The 14,616-nt window shown below is 42.8% G+C and overlaps 1 protein-coding gene and 1 long non-coding RNA gene across 4 annotated transcripts in view; one reads left to right on the top strand and one right to left on the bottom strand.

The window, feature by feature from the left end:
• LOC140481294 (uncharacterized) overlaps nucleotides 1-14,616 on the top strand; it is a 34,529-nt gene that overhangs the window by 17,519 nt on the left and 2,394 nt on the right. The window contains exon 2 of the long non-coding RNA XR_011961499.1: nucleotides 5,915-5,985. This is a non-coding gene — a long non-coding RNA (uncharacterized lncRNA). The remainder of the gene's footprint in view (nucleotides 1-5,914; nucleotides 5,986-14,616) is intronic.
• rxfp2b (relaxin family peptide receptor 2b) overlaps nucleotides 1-14,616 on the bottom strand; it is a 158,282-nt gene that overhangs the window by 4,156 nt on the left and 139,510 nt on the right. The window contains exon 19 of one of the 3 annotated variants that reach the window (XR_011961498.1): nucleotides 8,718-8,956. The exons of the other annotated variants lie outside the window; for them this stretch is intronic. The gene's annotated coding sequence lies outside the window, so the exon portion shown is untranslated. The remainder of the gene's footprint in view (nucleotides 1-8,717; nucleotides 8,957-14,616) is intronic. 3 annotated transcript variants of the gene reach the window in all.

The following is a 14,616-nucleotide window of genomic DNA, read 5'->3' on the forward strand; positions in this document are numbered from 1 at the left end:
AAAACCTATGCATCAATGATATCACTCATTACTTCTTTTAAAGACACTAGGATAAAGTCATCATGACCTCACAGATCATGACCACACTTCTACATTGTTGGCATTTCTTGACCTTTTAAAAAGTTAATTCATGAAATCCATGCATGCCTGGCTACGCCAGCGGTTATGGCCCATCAACTTGAAAATATAGCAATGAGCTACTTTCTTGAACCACTACAATCCATTTGGTTTAGGTAGACCCTTTAGAAAGGAAGCTTCAGGATTTTGGCTCAGTTACACTGAAGGGACATGATCATATTTCCAAGTCAGGATGGTGAGTGACTTGGTGGGGAACTTGCAAGTGATGGTATTCGAATGTGACTGCTGTCCTTGTCCTGCTGGATGCTAATGTTCATGGTTTGGAAAGAGCTGTCCAAAGAGCCTTCATGAATTTTTGCTGTATATCTAGTTGACAAGACATATTATTGAGCTATTGATGATGAAGGCAGTAAAATTCTGTGGATGTTGGACCAATCAAGTGAGCCACTTTGTCCCAGATAGTGTCAAGCTTCTTGAGTGTTACTGGAGCTGGACTCATCCAGCCAAGTGGAGAGCATTCCATCACACTCAGGACTGTGCCTTGCAGATGCTGGATACAAGTCAGGAGGCTAGTTACTCACTGCAAGATTCATAGGTGTCAACTTGTTCTTATAGCCACTGTAGTTAATGGCTAGTCCAATTCAATTTCAGGTGAATTGCATCCCCTAGGATGTTTATAATGGGGGATTCAGTGGAGGCAATGTTGCTGAATGTCAACTGTGATGCTTAGATTCTTGTTGGAGATAATCATTGCCTGATATTTTGTATGGTGTGATTGTTCATTGCAATCTGTCAGCCCAAGCCTGGAAATTGTGCAGGTTTTGCTCTATTTAGACAAGGATTGCTTCAGTATCTGAGGAGTTGTCAGTGTGCTGATCATTGTGCAATTATTAGCAAACATCCCCACTCTGACCTTATGATGGATTATCATTGATGAGGTAAGTGAAGATGATTCGACCAAGGACAGTACCTGAGGAACTCTTGCACAGGTGTCCTGGAACTGAGATAACAGACCTCCAACAACTACAACGATCTCCTGTTTGTGCTAGAAATTACTCCAGCCTCTAGAGAGTTTTCCTCTTGATTCCCATTGACTCCAGTTTTGCTAGGGCTCCTTGATACTATACTCAGTCAGATGCAGCCTTAAGAACAGAGGAGCTTCTTGTCAAAAGGAGGAAGGCAGCTTATGTAAGGTAGAGGAAACAATGATCTAGCATAGCTTTAGAGGATTACAGGCTTATTAGAAAGGAGCTCAGAAATGGACTGAGGAAAGCCAGGACGGGGCACAAAAAAGGCTTGGCAGGGAGGAATAAGAGAATGATCAGGGAGAAGGTTGGGGCCAGTCAGGGATAGCGTAGCGAACTTGTGCGTGGAGTCTGAGCAGATAGCGGAAGCCCTAAATGAGTGTTTTGCTTTGGTTTTCACTCAGGAAAGGGACCTTGTTGTGAATGAGAACTTTGAGGAACTGGGAAACAGGCTTGAACAGATCAAGATTGATGAAGTTGATGTGGTAGAAATTTTGGCAAACATTAAGATTGATAAGTCCCCAGGGCCAGACCAGATTTATCCTAGGTTGCTCCAGGTAGCGAGAAAGGAGGTTGCTAAGCTGTTGGCAAAGATCTTTGCTTCCTCACTCTCCACGGGAGTAGTACTGGAGGATTGGAGGGAGGCGAATGCTGTTCCTCTTTTCAAGAAGGAGAATAGGGAAATCCCTGGCAATTACAGACCAGTCCGTTTTATGTCTGTGGTCAGCAAGGTTTTGGAAAGAACTCTGAGGGACAGAATTTATGACTATTTGGAAAAGCATAGAGTGATTAAAGGCAGTCAACATAGCTTTGAGAGGGGCAGGTCATGCCTCACAAATCTTATTGAGTTCTTTGAGGAGTTGATGTGACAGGTCGACAAAGGTTGAGCAGTGGATATGGTGTATATGGACTTCAGCAAGGCATTTGATAAGGTTCTCCATGGTAGGCTCATTCATAACGTCAGGACGTATGGGATACAGGGAGATTTGGCTACTGGATTCAGAATTGCTTGGTTGCCAGAAGGCAGAGAGTGGTTGTTGATGGAAAGTATTCTGCCTGGAGGTCAGTGGTGAGTGGTGTCCACAGGGCACTGTTCTTGGGCCTCTGCTATTTGTAGATTTTATAAATGACTTGGATGAGGAGGTTGAGGGGTGGGTTGAGGGGTGACACAAAGATTGGAGGTGCCATTGATAGTATCAAGGGCTATTGCAAGCTGCAGCGCGGCATAGACAGAATGCAGAGCTGGGCTGAGAAATGGCAGATGTAATTCAATCTGGATAAATACGAAGTAATGCATTTTGGAAGGTCAAACTTGAATGCTGAATATAGGATTAAAGACGGGATTCTTGGTAGTGTGGAGGAACAGACGGATCTTGGTGTTCAAGTGCATAGATCCCTCAAAGTTGCCGTCCAAGTGGATAGGGTTGTTAAGAAAGCATATGGTGTTTTGGCCTTCATTAATAAGGGGATCGAGTTTAAGAGCCACAAGGTTTGCTGCAGCTCTACAAGACCCTGGTGAGACCACATTTGGAATATTGTGTCCAGTTCTGATTGCCCTTTTAAGCTTTGGACAGGGTGCAAAGAAGGTTTACCGGGATGCTGTCTGTACTGGAGGGTTTGTCTTATGACGAGAGGTTGACTAAGCTTGGACTTTTCTCAATGGAGAGAAGGAGGAAGATAGGTGACCTGATTGAGGTATACAAGGTAATGAGAGGCTTGGATCGAGTCAATAGATTACTTACAGTGTGGAAACAGGCCCTTCGGCCCAACAAGTCCACACCGCCCGGCCGAAGCGATACCCACCCATACCCCTACATCTACATTTACCCCTTACCTAACACTATGGGCAATTTAGCATGGCCAATTCACCTGGCCTGCACATCTTTGGACTGTGGGAGGAAACCGGAGCACCCGGAGGAAACCCACGCAGACACGGGGAGAACGTGCAAACTCCACACAGTCAGTCGCCTGAGGCGGGAATTGAACCCGGGTCTCAGGCGCTGTGAGGCAGCAGTGCTAACCACTGTGCCACCGTGCCGCCCAATAGCCAGAGACTTTTCCCCAGGGCAGGATTAACTGGCATGACAGGTCATCGTATTAAGATATTAGGAGGAAGGTATAGAGGAGATGTCAGAGGTAGGTTCTTTATGCAGAGAGCTATAAATGCATGGAATGCATTGACAGCAGAGGTGGTGGATGCAGAGTCATTAGGGACATTTAAGCAACTGCTAGACATGCACATGGTTAGCAGTGAATTGAGGGGTATGTAGGTTAGGTTATTTTATTTTAGATTAGGAATAATCCTCGGCACAACATCGTGAGCCAAAGGGCCTGTTCTGTGCTGTACTTTTCTATGTTCTATGTTAATGTCAAATGCAGTCACTCTTATCTCTGGAATGCAGCTTTTTGGTCTCTGTTTAACTAAATATTGTAATGGGGTCAGGAGCTGAGTGGCCTGGGTGGAACCTTAACTGAGCTTGACCCAGCAGGTTATTGCGAAATAGTTGTTGCTTGATAATACCGTTGATGAAACCTTCAATCATTACTGATAATTGACAGTAGACCATTTGGGCAATGTTTGGATAGGATGGGTTTGTCTTCCTTTCTGATAGAAGACATTCCTGCCTATTTTTCCGTGTTGTCAGGTAGTTGCCAGTGTTGTAGTTCCACTGAATCAGCTCGGCTAGAGGCACAGTACGTTCTAGAACACAAGTCTTTAGAACTATTGCTGGAATGTTGCCAGGGCCCATAACCATCACCAATAGCCATTAGCTATTTCTTCATATCATGTGGAGTAAATCAAATTAGCTGAAGAGTGGCATCTTTTTACTGATTACATCTGGAGGAGGCTAAGATAGATCATTCAAATAGCATTTCTGGCTGAAGATTGTAGCAAATGCTTCATCAGGTTTGACTTTTGTACTTATGTGCTAGGCACACATGTTTTTGCAGATGGCAATATTTATGGAGCCTAATCATCCAATAAGTTATTTAATTGTCCATTACTATTCACAACTAGACCTGGCAGGACTGCAGAGTCAAGATCTGATTTGTTGGTCGTGGAATCACATAGCTCAGTCTCATACCTGTTGCTTTTGCTGGTTGGCATGTAAGCAATTCTGATTTGTAGCTTCACCAGGTTGACAAATCACTTATAAGTATGCCAAGTGCTGCTCCTGGCATGCACTCCTAAAATCTTCATTGAATCAGGGTTGATGCCCTGGCTTTGTTGACATAGTAAAATGGTGAAAATGCCAGGCTGTGAAGTTACAGATTGCATTGAACTTCAATTTGCTGCTGCTGACGACCTCCAGCATCTCATGGACATTCAATCTTGAATTGCTAGATTTGTTCAAAGTCTATCCCATTTTTCACAGTGATAGTGCCACAATCATGAAGAAGGATATTCTCAATGTGAAGACAGTTTTGTTCCTTTTTTGAGGCTTTTGCATAATTGATACAACTGAATTGCTTGTTGAGGGCAGTTAGCAGTCAGGCACTATGTTGTGGGTATGGAGTCACATTTAGGTCAGGCCAAGAAAGGACAGCTGTTCCTTTCCCTTTAAAGAGCTCATGAATGTTTGTGACAATTGATAATGATTTCATGGTCATCATTAGACTTTTATTTTCTGATTTATATCTCAAAAATATTCCATGAACTCCTCAAAATGGAAATCTTTGCCCATCTGACTTTTCAAGTTTATTGAAAAATCTTATTGAACAAAGAAAGAGGAGTTGGCTATTCCTTTTCTTGGGCCTGCTACACAATTCGAGGAGAAAGTAAGGACTGCAGATGCTGGAGATCAGAGCATAAGCCCCTCTTACAAGGATGCCTTCCTTGAAGAAGCTCTCTTCCTCCAGATTTTAACCTACTGCGAATCCTCTTACAAGGATGCCTTCCTTGAAGAAGCTCTCTTCCTTCGATTCCTGAAGAAGGGCTTATGCCTAAAACGTCGATTCTCCTGTTCCTTGGATGCTGCCTGACCCGCTGCGCTTTTCCAGCAACACATTTTCAGCCCTGCTAAACAATTAACCTAGATAATGGATATTTTGCATCTCAACTCTGCACCATATTGTTTGATATTCTTAGCTAGTTTAGCTACCATCTGACCTCAGAGATTTTTGAACAAGAGTCCAAAGCAATTATATCAGCAGCGAGACTCAAACACAATCTGCAAAGCATGGAGCTTAAATGCAACATCTTTAATGCAAGACCACTTGGCCATGCCACCACGTGTTTTTGAAGAATTTGTGAACAAAGCACTTCAAAAATACTTGGATCATAATTTCAAGTTCCAGACTGTTAAGTTTTTGCTAATAGCAAAATAAGCATATTAATATAATTTGAACACCACATCCATTTGTTAAATCTTGATTTAAATTAGTCCATGGCAAAAGTTTATGACTTCAGTTCCCCTCGTTCATTAACACAGAAAGTAACATCATATTTTGCATACAGTAAGTGATTATTGTGAAAAGACATAATTGTTGCTTAGTCAAAATTATTGGATGCTATATTGTTATATTTCAAAATGATTTTGGAATTATATTGCCATAAATGTGCTGGATAAGGCTGAAGATAACAGGAACTGATAAGCGACTTCACAATGGCCTGATATGTGAGTGGAATTATGCTGAGTCATTCAGATCTGCTAAGAGCAAAGATTGCAGGAAATCACTAATTGCTGTCTCTACCAAGTAAGGACAAAACATTCAGGATTGACCACGTGCACAGATAATTCCAAATAAGGCATATACTTGGCACAGATACCTGTTTATAAAGCAACCTGAGAAAATACTTTTTTCAGCAGAACTTTGAAGAATCTCTGCAGGAAAAACCTTACATCAGGAGGTATGGTGAAGACGTCAAGAATAATGCCAGGTAATAACGTTTGGGGTTAGTTACAGAACCCAGGCTAGTGAAAGACAGTGTTTGAGATATCTCGAGCAGTTAAAAGTGTGTGTTATTCATTTAAGTAATAATAAATTGAGTTTTTTAGAGCTCTAAATGTCTCTGCTGTATCTTCAAGAGACAGTACATGTATACAAATATATTAAGATTGCTGTATTACTAGTCATTGCTGTATTACTACTGCATTACTAGTCATTGTACCAAAGGAGCATGGTATCATTTCACTGAATGTAGAGAGATCAACTCAAGGTAAACTCCAATACTCATGCTTAAATTTGTGATTTTTCTTTACTTCTGAGAAGTTCAAGATATAAGAATTGAACTCCCACCTTCACTACACAGATGGCAGAGATTCAAATAGACAGTTCATCATCACCTTCTCAAAGGCAATGAGAGATGGGAAATAGATATTAGCCTAGCCATTGATGCATGCATTCCATGAGCAAAACAAAAGTGTGAAAGTTTTTCACCTTTAGTGCTAACTAAGGAAAGAAGCAATATAGATAGGCAAATCAATTTGATGCAGTTGCTGAATTTCCACTTGCTGGCTTTCTGTATGCTGGCTTCCCACATGCTGCAGTTGCATGTGTTTAGGTCTTTGAAGGGGGTAGGCGATGTTGACAGAGTGACTAATAAAGCAGGTGTGTTGTCAGGCTTCAGATGGACACTTGAAAAATAACCTAGCGGAGTTACAGGGATAGAGCAAGGGATTGGGACCAACTGGTTTGCGTTACAAAGAGCTGGTATGGACTTGTTGGTTTATCAGCTTCCTTCTTAGTCATAAATAGAATCAGTACAGGGAATCATACAGTACACCCATGACAATAACAGCATTCTCATAACTATCTTCAGTCCTCATGTGGGCGGCACGGTGGCACGGTGACACAGTGGTTAGCACTGCTGCCTCATAGCGCCAGAGACCCGGGTTCAATTCCCGCCTCAGGCGACTGACTGTGTGGAGTTTGCACATTCTCCCTGTGTCTGCGTGGGTTTCCTCCGGGTGCTCCGGTTTCCTCCCACAGTCCAAAGATGTGCAGGTCAGGTGAATTGGCCATGCTAAATTGCCCATAGTGTTAGGTAAGGGGTAAATGTAGGGGTATGGGTGGGTTGCGCTTCGGCGGGGCGGTGTGGACTTGTTGGGCCGAAGGGCCTGCTTCCACACTGTAAGTAATCTAATCTAATCTAATCTAATCTTCATCAATTGGAGGAAGTGTACAAATGATTGTGAAAAATATCTTAGAAGCTAGCCTTCATCAGTTACATTCCTCAAAGGCCTTTGTACCTCCAAATAGAGTGAGCAGGTGGTTTCTTGGAGCTTAGAACTATTCTGTAAAAATATGGCTGATGGTACCAGTGAGGAACCTTACTTGTGAAATGGAAGAAAGATACAAATGAAGTCACATGACCTAAGTGGTCACTCAATAAGCTATTAGTTGATGTAAATGGATTTTAGATGCTGGACAGAACAGTGATATCTTTCACTATGTACCAGCGCCGGTGCTTAATGATCTACTATACCTTGCACTATATTGTGCTGAAGAAAGGAGCTGCAGGAGGAGGAAAGTGAGGACTATTCAGTATCCTCAGATGAAGTGGAGGAGCAGGATAAGGAGGACTATAACGTATCAAGGACGCCTGCTGCTACTTGCCTTTTGCCAAAAAAAGACTCATCCAGGCACAGTTCAGACAACCTGAGCATGTGAAACGTTACACTGAAACAATGCTCAAAGCTAGTGCCTACTTGGAACTGTAACCATTAGATTTGGCTACCTAGTGCATGCCTAGTTGGTCTCCCATCTTCTAACTGCCATGAGCTTAAATTCATCCAACATTCTGCTACCCATAACCTAACCTGTATCAAGTCCTGCTCACCTTCTACCTTAATTAACTTATTGATATCATATCTGAGAGTAATCCAGAGATCTGGGTAAACTCCTGGGAACTCTGGGTTTGAATACTATCATGGCAGATGGTAGAATTGTAATCAAAAGAATTCTGGAATGAAAAGTCTAATTACGAGAATAAAACCGTTGCTACAAAAATCATGATTTGGAGAAGCCGGTGTTGGACCGGGGTGTACCAAGTTAAAAGTCACACAGCACCAGGTTATAGTCCAACAGGTTTAATTGGAAGCACTAGCTTTTGGAGCATGAAAGAACAGCGCTCCGAAAGCTAGTACTTCTAATCAAACCTGTTGGACAATAACCTGGTTTTGTGTGATTTTTAGCTATAAAAATCCATCTGGTTTACAAATGTCCTTTAGAAAAGAAAACTGCTATCCTTAGCAGTTCAACATGTGACTCCGGACACAGCAATGTGATTGACTCCTGACCGCCCTCTGAAATGGCCTAGCAAGCCATTCAGTTGTGAACCACAAAAGTCTTAAAAAATGAATCAAACTAGATTGACCACGTGGCATCGACTAAGGTAATGAAAAACACAACCCTGTTGACCTTGCAAAGTCCTGCTTACTAACAGCTGGGAGCTAGTGCCAAAGTTAGGAAAGCTGTCTCACAAATTAGTTAAGCAATAATTTGACACAGTTATTCTTTCAGAATCTTACTGACTATGTCTCAGAAAACATCATCATCACCTCAGGCCATGTCTTGTCCCACTGTCAGGATAAACTCATCAGAAGTGGTAATTCAGTGGTATACAGTTGGGAGGAAGATGCCTAGAAGTTCTCAAAGTTGACTTCTCACCTGTGAAGTCGCAAGTCTCAGACAACAAAACCTCTTGCTAATTAACATGTACTGCATGCCCATCGACTGATAAAACAATATTCCTTCATTCTGAACAGACTACGACAAAGAAATGAAGAGTGGCAAGGGTGCAGATTCTGGAGGAAGAGGAAGGTGAAGGCTGTGCTACTTCATCAGAGGAGATGGAGAAGTTTAAGGAGGAGCGTAATGATCTGTCAAGAATATCTGCAACTGTGCACCTGCCAAAAAAAAATGCGATAGATTAATCTGGGGCATGATTCAGATAACCAGAGCATGTGAAATCTTATTGCACAAAAATGCAATGCAGTGGAGGCACTGAATATTGCACAAGTATGGGCCCTGATAACATTCTGGAATAGTACATGAGAAAACAGGACAAGTCCATCCACAAGCATTCACCTCCTCTACCTCTCCCTCTGCTGCTCAGTAGCAGCAGTGGGTACCATTTACAAGAGATGCTACAGAAATTCATCTAGCCTTTTTAGGCAGCACTTTCTCAGTGTTTGACCACAACCATTAGAGGACAAAGTCAGCAGTTACTTCCTTCCTAATGGCATTATGGATCTACCTAAATGAAATAGACTGCAACAGTCCATAAAACAAACCTCAATGAACATAAAATGTTCTCAACATCATTGTCAAGTCCCCTCATTGCTTTGCCCCTTCCTATCTCTGTAATCTTCTCTAGCCTTACAAAGCACTCAATATCTGTGCCTACCCATCCTGGCCCTGTGCATCCTTGAGTTTAATCACTCCATCATTGCCATCTATGCCCTTAACTGTTGAGGACTTTACTATGACGAATTAGGAATTTTTCATTAGGAATTTATTCCTAAATCCCTTCACCCGCTCTATCATTTCCTAACTTTAACTCACTCTTTAAAACTGCACTCTTTGAACAAGCTTTTGCTAAAATTCATTTGTGGCATGTGGGCATCACTGTCTGGCCAGCATTTATTTGCCTGTACCTAGTTGTTTTTGAGAAGGTGGTGGTGAGCTGGGACTTCACCAGTTTCTTCACTTTCCCTCCCCCCACCTTTCCCAGTTCCAAACTTCCAGCTCAGCACCATCCTCATGAACTGTCCTACCTGCCAATCTTCCTTTCCACCTCTCCGTTCCACCCTACTCTCTGACCTATCACCTTCATCCCGACCCCCTATTGTACTCTTTGCTACCTTCTCCCCAGCCCCAAACCCCCCTCTATTTATCTCTCCACCCTGGAGGCTTCTCGCCTCCATTCCTGATGAAGGGCTTTTGCCCGAAACGTCGATTTTCCTGCTCCTCAGATGCTGCCTGACCTACTGTGCTTTTCCAGCACCACTCTAATCTAGACTCTGCCTTCTTAAACCACTGCAGTCCACTTGCTGTGGATTGGCCCCCAATGCCATTAGGGAGGGAATTTCTGAATTTTGACCCAGCGACAGTGAAAGATTGGTAATACATTTCCAAGACAAGATGGTGACTGGCTTGGAGGGAAACTTGAAGGTGATGGTATTCCCATGTATGTGCTGGTCTTGTCCTTCTAAATGGAAGTGGTCCTGGGTTTCAAAGGTGCTGTCTGAGGATCTTTGGGGAATTTCTGCAGAGCATCTTGTCGATGGTACACACTGCTGTTACTGAGTGTTGGTAGTGGAGGGATTGGATGTTTTTGAATGTAGTGCCAATCAAGCAGGCTGCTTTATTCTTGGTGGTGTCAAGCTTCTTAAGTGTTGTTGGAGCTGCACTCATCCAGGCAAGTGGAGAGTGTTCCATCACACTTCTGATGCCTAATGGATGGTGGACAGATTTTGGGGAGTCACGAAGTTAGTTACTTGCCACAGTATTCTTAGCCTCTGACCTACTGTTATAGGTACTGTGCTATGTGATGAGTCCAACTGAGCTTCTGAGCAATGTTAACCCCCAGGATGTTAATAGTGGGGGAATTCAGTAAGGGTAACACATTGAATATTAAGGGGCCGTAATTAGATTGTTTCTTATTGGTGATGGTCATAGCCTGCAGTTTGTGTGGCGCAAATGTTACTTGCCACTTGTCAGCGTGGATATTGTCCAGGTCTTGCTACATTTGAACATGGACTGCTTCAGTATCTGAGGAGATGCAAAAGGTGCTGGACATTGTGCAATCATTGGCGAACTCCTGCAGCGATTTCCTAGAGCTCAGATGACTGACCTCCAACAATCATGACCTTCTTCTTATGCGTCAGGTATGACTCCAACCACTAGAGAGTTTACCCCTGATACCCATTACTTCCAGTTTTGTTAGAGCTCTTGGGTCACATTGGGTCAAATCCAGGCTCAAATCCAGGGCAGTCACTCTCACCACACCTTTGGAATTCATCTCTTTTGTCCATATTTGAACCAAGGCTGTATTGAGGTCAGAAGCTAGTATCCCTGTGGAATTAAACTGGGCATCACTAAGCAGATGCTCTAATAATACCACTATTGATGACACCATTCATCACTTTGTTGATGATCGACAATAGGAATTGGCTGAGTTGGATTTGTCCTGCTTTTTATGTACAGGACATACCTCGGCAATTTGTCAGGTGGATGCCAATGTTGTAAATGCATTGGAACAGCTTGGTTAGGAGTCCGGCAAGTTCTGGAGCACAAATCTTCAGTACTATTGCCAAAATGCTGTCAGGCCCATAGCCTTTGTAGTATCCAGCGTCTCATGTAGAGAGAGTTTAATTGACCAAAGACTGATATCTATAATGTTGGGGACCACTGTAGGAGGGTGAGATGAATCATCTTCTTGGTACTTCTGGCTGAAGATTTCTGAGAAAGCTTCATCCTTATCTTTTGCACTGATATTCTGGGCTCTTGCATCATTGAGGTTGGGAATATTTGTGAAGCCTCTTCCTCCAATGAGTTGTTCAAATGTCCATTATCATTCATAACTGGATGTGGCAGGACTACAGAGCTTGGATCTGGTCCACTGCTTGTGGGATCACTTAGCTCTGTCTATCACTTGCTGTTTCTTGGCTTAACCAGGCTGACACCTGATCCTCAGGTATGCTTGGTGCTGCTCCTGGCATGTCCTACTGCACTTTCCATTGAACCAGAGTTGATCACCTGGCTTGATGGTGATGATCGAGGGGGATATGCCAGGCCATAAGGTTACAGATTGTGCTGGAGTACAATTCTCTGTTGTTGACAGCCCACCGTGCCTTATGGATGCCCAGTTTTGAATTGCTAGGTATGTTCATTTAGCATGTTGATAGTGCCACACAACATGATGGAGGTTATTCTCAATATGAAGGCAGGACTTCACCTCCACAAGGGTCTGTGAGGTGGTCACTCTTACTGATACTGTCATGGACGGATTGATAAGATGAAGTCAAGTATGGTTTTCCCTTTTGCTGGTTCCCTCATCATCTTCTGCACTCCCCGTCTAGCAGCTATATCCATTAGGACTCAACCAATTCCATCAGTCATACTGCTGCCAAACAACTCTTGGTGACGGACATTGAAATTCCCTTACCCAGAGTACATTTTGTGGCCTTGTCATCCTCAGTGCTTTCTCTAAGTGTCGTTCAACATGGAGGAGTACTGATTCTTCAGCTGGGGAGAATGGTACATTGTAATCAGCAAGAGGTTTCTTTGCCCAAGTTTAACCTGAAGCCACAAGATTTCATGAGGTCTGGAGTCAATGCTGAGGACTCCCAGGGCTACTTCCTTCTGACTGTATACCATGGTGCTGCAACCTCTGCTGTGTCTGTCCTGCTGGCAGGATAGGACATAGAGACAAAAAAAACCTTGCAGATGCTGGAATAGTGGGACAGAATATCTCCAGGAATGGTGATAGTGGTGACTGGGACATTGTCTGTAAGGTATGATTCCATGAGAATGACTATGTCAGGCTGTTGCTTGACTAGTCTGTGAGACTGCTCTCCCAATTTTGGCACTAGCCTCAGATAATGGTTAGAGGACTTTGCAGGGTTAACAGGGCTGTTTCTGCATTGTCTTTTCCCAGTGCCTAGGTCAATGCCTGGCAATCATTTGGTTTCATTTATTTAAGACTTTGTAGTGATGGTACAACTGGATGACTTGCGAGGCAATTTCAGTGGCCAATTAAGAGGCAAACCACATTGCTGTGGGTCTAGAGTCACATATTGGCCAGACCAGGTGACTGGATGGCAGATTTCCTTCCCTGAAGGACATTAATGAATGAGATGGTTTTTCCAACAATTGACAATGGCTTCATGGTCATGAGTAGATTCTTAATTCCAGAGTTTTTTTTTAATTGAATTTCCACCATCTCTTATGGTGGAATTCAAACCTGAGCCCCCAGAACATTAGCTGAGTTTCTGGATGAATAGTCTAGTGGTAAAACCACTTGGCTGTCGGCTCCCCTAGCTTTTGGTCTTCTATCCTAATATTTCTTCTGTGGCCCTCAATCCAGCATTTTTTGATAATACTTCTTACGTGTTTCCAGCATTACCTGCTTTTACTTTATTACACTAACTAAATTAGTTGAGATTTTATTTCATGTGTCCCCAAATTTATAAATTGCTTTGAAATATTTCTGAACTGTACTATATAATTGCAATTTCTTCCATGCACAGAGCTTCAGAGTTATATTTTGTACTTCTGTCTCATAACTCTTCAAAATTGAATCATACATTTTTTTAGCTAAGTCTGTGTTGTGTCATGTAATTGGAAGACTTCGAGGTCAAGCGGTGATTTATCTGCAATTTGCTTTATCTAGTCAGCTATGTTTGCTGCTCACAATGGGGTCTCCTTTTCAATGAAGAGATGAACTGTATATTGGGTGGCTGCTTTGCAGGACTCTATGTTTTGTCCATAATAATTACCCAAAACTTCCAGTTGCCTGCCACTTAAATACACTACTGTTGCCTGGCCAACATCTCTGTGTCAGGCTGCTGCAGTGCTCCAGTGAGATTCAGTGCAAACTGGAGGACTGCAGCAGCTCATTTTCCACGTGAGGATCTTGCAGCTCTCAGGACTCCGTACCAAAGTCAATAATTTTAGAGCCCGACTACCTCCATCCATGTCTTTTACCCACCCTCACACCGCAGGTTCTGTCATGACATGGATCGCTTTTAGCCACTCATAGCCTATTTTCAGCCACTCATAACCCCCATTAGCACCTATCTGATATTTCTTATTCCACGGCTGAGTATCAACAATTTCTTTGTCTAACTTTTTTCTTTTCTCTGTCTGGGCTTTGCTTTCACCTATCCACTGACTCCTTTTACCCCACCACTCCCTGTCATTAAGATAAATACCATTTCTTCAGTTCTGAATATGTCAGTTATCCATTCTCTGTGATGGTGAGTTTGAAGGTGGATGGGGATCAGCAAAACAGCAAAATACATGCCTGGGGTGGGATGGGAAGCAGGTTAGCTTGCCCTACACAGAGATATATTTGTAGTTGGACTGAAGGGTCTGTTTCCGTGCTGTAAACTCTATGACTCTAAATAAATACAAAGTTTTTAAAGATTGGCTCTGGTTCTATTCTTCAGCAATTGACCTTCTGAAATAGAACAATAGGATCTGGTTCAAGATAGGGTACAGGCAGCAGAATTTTATTTGAGCTGGTTTACAATATTGAAGGTGAAAGCTAATCGTCAAGATGAGAAATTAATGAAGAAGGCATCGATGAGATTTTCAGCAGCAGGTGAGGTAAAGCAAGGGTAAGTGGGGATATTATGAAGCTACAAGTTTGGTACTGTTGAGAAGATTTGGATTAGAAACTCAGCTCAAGAGTTGCACACAGTCTGATAAAATGGATGAGGGGACTAGAATAGACTCTACATGGAGCACCCTGCCTCTATTCCTGATGAAGGGCTTTTGTCCAAAACGTCGATTTTCCTGCTCCTCTGATGCTGCCTGACCGGCTGTGTTTTTCCAGCAC

This window comes from Chiloscyllium punctatum, chromosome 9, assembly GCF_047496795.1.
Source record: "Chiloscyllium punctatum isolate Juve2018m chromosome 9, sChiPun1.3, whole genome shotgun sequence".
In the NCBI taxonomy this organism is placed as follows: Eukaryota; Metazoa; Chordata; class Chondrichthyes; order Orectolobiformes; family Hemiscylliidae; genus Chiloscyllium; species Chiloscyllium punctatum.